The following is a 7,158-nucleotide window of genomic DNA, read 5'->3' on the forward strand; positions in this document are numbered from 1 at the left end:
ATTCCATTAAAGAATCATCAAGGATGAGAGATGGAGAGAGGCAGGCTCTGCAAACATGGAGGGAAGGGAAGGTCGTGGGGGAAGAGGAGTGGCCAAGAAGAATGGCCCAGGACGGGGGACTCGACCGCTGAACACCACCCCCCACCGCTCCCTCTACAGCAGTGGTTCTCAACCTTTCTAATGCGCGGCCCTTTAATACAGCTCCTTTAATACAGACCCCCAACCATAACATTATTTTCCTTGCTACTTCATAACTGTCATTTTGCTACTGTTAATGAATTGTACTATAAATATCTGTGTTTTCTGATGATTTTAGGCTCTATAGAACGGCTAGCAGGGTCACCTGAGACCATCGGAAAACACAAATATTTACATTATGATCCATTAACAGTAGCAAAATTATAGTTATGAAGTAGCAACGAAAATAATGTTATAGCCGAAACCAGTTTGGCTCAGTGGATAGAGCGTCAGCCTGCGGACGGAAGGTCCCGGGTTCGATTCTGGTCAAGGGCATGTACCTTGGTTGCAGTCACATCCCCAGTGGGGGGTGTGCAGAAGGCGCCTGATTGGTGACTCTCTCTCATCGATGTTTCTAGCTGTCTATCCCTCTCTCTTCCTCTCTATAAAAAAAAACAATAAAATATATTAAAAATAATAATAATAATGTTATGGTTGGGGGTCACCACAACATGAGGAGCTGTATTAAAGGGCCGCGGCATTAGAAAGGTTGAGAACCACTGCTCTAGATCGGGCCAGGAAAAGAAGAAGCGACTCAGACAACAACTGGGGGCCAAGTCCGGAGTTTCTGGGACTCCTGGGAGAAGGGGGCGGTTCTGGGTCCAGGGACACGTTCGCTAACTGTGTGCAGGGGACTTGAGGAATTCGTGTCAGGTAGCACACTGGCTGGGTCCAGCTCACGCATTCACTCATTATCCAACCACTGGCTAGTGAGCACTGGCTCAGCGTGGAGTCTCCCAGAAGCAGACCCTCAGGTAAGAATTCAAGCCTGGCCGGTGTGGCTCAATGGTTGAGCATCAACCTATGAACCAGGAGGTCACGGTTCGATTCCCAGGCAGAGCACATGCCCGGGTTGTGGGCTCCATCCCCAGTAGGGGTTGTCCAGAAGACAGCCCATCCATGATTCTCATCATTGATGTTTCTATCTCTCTCTCTCCCTCTCCTTCCTCTCTGAAATCAATAAAAATATATTTTTTTTAAAAAAAACATTTAAGTACTAGCAGTCTGTTTGGGAGGTGTGCAAAAGTGGAGGATGCATCATCACATTCCCCCTAAGGTGACCTCTGAGATTCGGAGCAGAGCCTGTGTGTGTCTCAGACGGGTCCCTCCAGAGAAGGGAGGGAGCTGGGGCCTTTACATGCCGTCATGGGTTAACTGGCCAATGCTTTTCCGGCGTTATTCATTTCCCCACTTCTGGTCTTCCATTCAGTGAGGCAGAGTAGGCTTTGGCAGCAAAGGAAGCCCTTAGGCAAAGAAATGCAAAAATGGCAGTCAGACATCAGGCCAAGGGACCCTAAAGCAGTGAGGCTTAGGAGACATGGGTAGGCATCCACGTTTGCTGCAAGCTCCTACTATGTGCTAAGAACTGTGCTGTGTGCCTTGGCTACGTCCACAAACAAGCGACTGCGTGGAGCTTGTCAGAGGCACCTCTTGCCCCTTCCCAGGACAGCCTGTGCCTTGGAATTCACCCAGGAGTCACCTTTATTCTCTCTCTCAATCCTTGACCTCTGCCCTGACCTGTCACCTCCATCCCTTCCTCTCAGTCCCTCTCACCCAGGCTCTGAGCTGTGTCCTTTCCTCTCATTCACATCATCTGATCATAATAACCATCAGTAACGAATGCTACGATTTATTGTGCGCGCACACTGTATGCTGGCCACGGGGTTAAGTGACTTATGGTTTTTACTTCATTTAAATCTTCAAAACAACCTGGCCTTCTTCTCATGCTCCCAAACCGGCTCCCGCCTTATTGCACCTGCCAGAGGGGCGGCCCTGGAGAGCAGCCTGGCCTAAATGCACCCACGTGGCCAAGCATGGTCACCCCGCCCCCCCAGGTGAGTCCTGTGTGTGGGCCCAGGCCTGCCACACTGCCTCCCTGGAGGTCCCTTCTGCTCCGTTCCAGTGACTACCCGCCTCCCAGGCTAAGCCACGCTCAGCATCTTCCCACGTCCGCATCCCGCCTCCGGGATGCGGACAACAAGGCTGCCACGGCTGTTCTTAGCTGCGTCAGACAAACGTCCGTTTTTGCCTCCCTTTCCTCATCTTCCTAGCTTCGCAGCCTGACCACAGGGAAGGGAACTGAACCCGTGGTTCTCAAACCGTGATTCTGCTTCTCATGGATTCAGGCGCGACGCTGTCTCTGAGCATCATATTCTCATGGCTTTCTAAACTCGGCTTCCTGCTGAGGAAGGAGTGGTTTTAGGCTCTATAGAGCCTAAAATCATCAGTGGTTTTCATGGTGGGACTGCAGACCGAGGGGGTGGGGGGGCATACATTTGGCTGCACCCTTGTTTGTGGATGCATCAAAGGAGTGCAGCTTCAGAGCCTGGGAAATGAGGTCCAAGAAGGTCAAGGACAACAAAAGGGAAGGCCGCAGCTCTTTAGGGGGGAAAGACAGCCGCAGAGGCAGGCGGGCCGGCTTTATCTTGCATTCTGGCACAACCGCAGACCACCAGCTCAGACACTTCAAAAGCCCCTGGCTCGGCTCCGCTCCCCAGCCCTCCCCGAGGTTTCTGCCGAGAGAACATCGTAACACATCTCCTCGTCCTCTCCTGCACGTTTGAAGTCAAAGTGTGGTCTGGTTAATTAGATGTTAGTGGGGGCCCAGGGGCGCTGGAATCCAAACTCCATAAATTCCATTTCTGAAAGACAAAGAGGTCAAGTGCATATTAAACCGGAGCGTTCGCCAAGCTCTGCTGAGGCACTTGTTCAGCCGGGCTCGGTACGGTTTAGGCAGGGAGAGCGCCAGGCGGCTTGGGGGAGGCTGGTTGGGTGCGGGGGCAGGCCTGGCAGTGTGCCCGTCTTCCACTGTGGAAGGAGGTGGGAGTGGTGGGGTGGGGGCGGGAAGTCACTCAGATGGTTTCAACATAAACAGCTCAGGCCCGCAGTCAGGATTGGAGATTTCTGCCAATGCCCGGCTCCTTGGGTATTGAACAAACAGCCTGGCCTTCCCTTCGCCTTCTGCTGAAATCAAACCCATCAGCGTGGGCATCTCTCCAGGGGGCAGGCAGCTCTGGGAAAAGCCTGCCCCCACCCCACCCCCAGGCCTCTCTGAGCCCAGTGGACTCTCCCCATGCTCTGCTGTTACTCTCGGAGCCACAGCCATAGCATGGGAGGCCTGTTATTTCTTCTTCATCTGCCCATTTCCTTGACCTGAACAACAAGGAAACATACCACGCACCAGCAACTCTCCCAGCTCAGCGGCTGCTATGGGAATACCAATGCCTGCCAAACGTCTGTGTGGCAAGAGACCTTGCTATTGGCAGTCAAGCCTCCTCTAGGACAGGCCCAGGAGCCAGAGCCAAGGCCAACCCTTACCCTGCCCCTTAACATACAAAAAAATGCTTAACAGCATATGTCATCAGGGAACTGCAAGTTAAAATGACAATAACTACCACAGATTGCCTATCAGAATGGCAAAATCCAAGTTAAAATGACCTTGAACTACCATGGTATGCCTGTCAGAATGGCAAAATCCAAGTTAAAATGACCTTGAACTACCACGGTATGCCTATGAGAATGGCAAAATCCAAAACACTGACAGCACCAAAGGCTGACCAGGTTCTGGATCAACAGTACCTCTCGTTCATCGCTGGTGGGAAATCAAAAGGATACGGCTCCTTTGGAAGATAGATTGGCAATTTCTAACAAAACTAAGCCAATTTCAATCAGACGATCTGCCCGCCAAGCTCCCTGGTATTTACTTAAATAAGTTGAGAACTTAAATCCCCACAAAAACCCTGTCCTTGGATGTTTTAGAGCAACTTTGCCCATAATTGTCATAACTTGGAAGCAACAAAGATGTCCTTCAATCGGTGAGCAGATAATGGATAAATAAACAAATCATGGTGTAGCCACACGATGGAGTATGATTAGCACTGAGATAAATGAACTGTCAAGCCACAAAGAGACACGGAGGAACATAACTGCGTGCTACTAAGTGAAAAAAGGCAATCTGAAAGGCTACGTACTGTTGATTCTGACTACAAGGCATTCTGGAAAAGGCAAAACTATGAAGACAGTAAAAAGATCAGCATTTGCCAAAGATTTGGGGGAGAGAGGGATGAGAGGGATGGATGAACAGGTGAGATACAACAAATTGGGAAGGTGGGGAAAGCGCCCCGTAGGGTGCTATAATGGCGGAGACAGATAAACAGAGAATAAATATAAATGAGACATTTGTCAGAACCCATGACATGTACAACACAAAGAGAGGAACGTAATGTAAGCTATATTCTTTGGGTGTTGCAAACACATCAGTGTAAGGCTCACCAGTGGTAACAAGTGTACCGTTCTGATGCAAGATGTTAAAGACAGCAGAAGCTGGAAGGTGTGGGTTAAGGAAACTGTATGTCCACTCAGTTTTTCTTTAAATCTAAAACTTCTCAAAAAATATACAGTTTATTCATTTCTTTTTAACATTTTGAGAGAGAGAGATTTGTTGTTGTGCGTATTTATGCATTCATTGGTTGGTTTTTGTATGTGCCCTCACCAGGGGCCAAATCTACAACCTTGGCATATCGGGACGATACTCTAACTGAGCTACCTGGCCAGGGCCTCTATTAATTATAATAAATAAAGCCTCAGTGACCTATGGGATAAATAATTAGAGGCCAAAAGAAGAGAAGAGAGAGATTGAGAAAGAAAAAACAAAAAGACACACCTAAAACATAGCAATGCCAAGGAATTCCAAACCAATGAAAAATACCAGTCCACAGATGGAAGATGCTAAAAAAAATAAATAAATAAAAATTAAAGGATAGACTTAATGAAAACCATACCTAAACACATCACAATCAAACAGCTAAAAGCAGAGCTAAAGAGAGAAATCTTTAACAGAGCAAGAAGGTCGGGGGGGACACATTCCAAAGAAGGAAAAGATATGACTGATCGTTGACCCCGAAGCGGCAACAATGCGAACCTGGAGCATCATTAGAGAGAGGGGGAGAGGAAGCCGGTCCGCTGCCATTCCAAAGCCAGGGAACGCGGTGTTCAAAGGGAAGGTGAAATACACGTTTTTAAACAAACAAAATTAAGTAAAATTTGCCACCAATAGACTTGAACTCTGAATTTTTCCTTTAGGAAGTTAGTCGAGCTGAGGAAAATGGTTTCCAAATGAAAACTTAGGTTCTTTTTAATATAATGTGTATATATAATTATTTTATTGATTTCAGAGAGGAAGGGGGAGAAAGAAACGAACATTAATAATGAGAGAGAATCACTGATTGGCTGCCTCCCACACACCCCCACTGGGGACCATGCCCGCAACCAGGGCACGTGCCCTGACCGGAAATCGAACTATGACCTCCTGGGTCATAAGCTGACGTGAAACCATTGAGCCACACCAGCCAGGCACTACCACAAGGTGCTTAATCAATAAGTGATTGTTCTGTAAGTGATATATTATTAGCAAATACATATAGATAAAAATCCAATCCAAAAGATAAAATGTAATATCCAAAAATACCTATTTAATCCCAAAGGGGGTAGGAAAGGAAGAAAAAGAACAAAGGAGGTAAACAGAGAATGAATGGAAAGATGGTTAAGTTTAAAAACACAACCATATAATTACGTTAAAAGCAAAAGCAGAGATTTTCAGATTAGATTTTTTTAGGCAATCAATCCAGTTATATATAATTTAAAAGAGATTCACTTTAAATATAAAGAAAAAGATAAAGGACAAATTAAAAAATGAAAAAAATACCATGCAACCACACAAATTTATCAATATCAGAAATGAAATAGAGGACATCGCTAACTACATTACAGCAGTAAAAGGATAATAAGGGAACATTCTAAACAATTTTATGCCACTAAATTTGATAATTTAATAAAACTGACAAATGGTTTGAAAATACAAACTATCAAAACTGACACAAGAAACAGAAAATATAAACAGCCTTAATCCCATTTTAATAATTGAATTTATTATTGAAAACCTTCCCACAAAGAAAACTCCAGACCCATGCTTCACTGCTGAATTACATAAAGCCATTTAAGAAAAAAATGTCAATTCCACATCAACTCTTCAAACACACACACACACACACACACACACACACACAGAAAAAATTCATTTTTTAGGGCCAATATGACTGTGATGCTAAAACCATACCAAAGGGAGATTACAAGGGGGAAAAAACAACAAAAACAGAACAACGCCCATGAACACAGATACTAAAGTCCTTAATAAAATGTTGGCAAATTGAATATATATATGTGTGTGTATGTATGTATGTGTGTATGTATATATATATATATATATATATATGTATGTACACATATCTATGTACACACACACACACACACACATATCCTATATAATATAATAAAAGGCTAATATGCAAATTGTCCCCTCAACCAGGAGTTTGACCAGAAGGAGGGGCCACTGGCCAACTGTCCTCACCACCATCAGGGATGGCTGGCTGGCCCCCACCCATGCACGAATTCCTGCACCAGGCCTCTAGTATATATAGAATAACGCATACTTATCTATATATATAAATAATAAGTAGGATTCATTGCAGGATTCCAAGATTGATATAACATTCAAATATCAATCAGTGTACTTCAGCATAATAGTAGATTAAGGAGAAATAGCATTATGAGCATCTCAATAGATGCGGAAAAAGTATTTGACAAAACCCGACACGTATTCATGATAAAAATGGTTGCAAGCTTAAATGAGCCTTCCTCAATCTGATCAAGGGTATCAATAGTAAACTTACAGCTAATGCCATCCTTAACGGTAAGAGATGGAAGGCTCTCTCCCCAGGATGGAGAAGAGGCCAAAGATGCCTACTCTCACCATGGATGTCCTAGCCAGTGCACCAAACACGGATTGGAAAAGAAGGAGTAAAGCTCTTTCTGTGCAGGTAAAGTAATCACATATATAGGAAATCCCATGGAAGCCACCAAAAT

This window comes from Pipistrellus hanaki (genome assembly GCF_964339955.1).
Source record: "Pipistrellus hanaki genome assembly, chromosome: 15".
NCBI classification, from domain to species: Eukaryota; Metazoa; Chordata; class Mammalia; order Chiroptera; family Vespertilionidae; genus Pipistrellus; species Pipistrellus hanaki.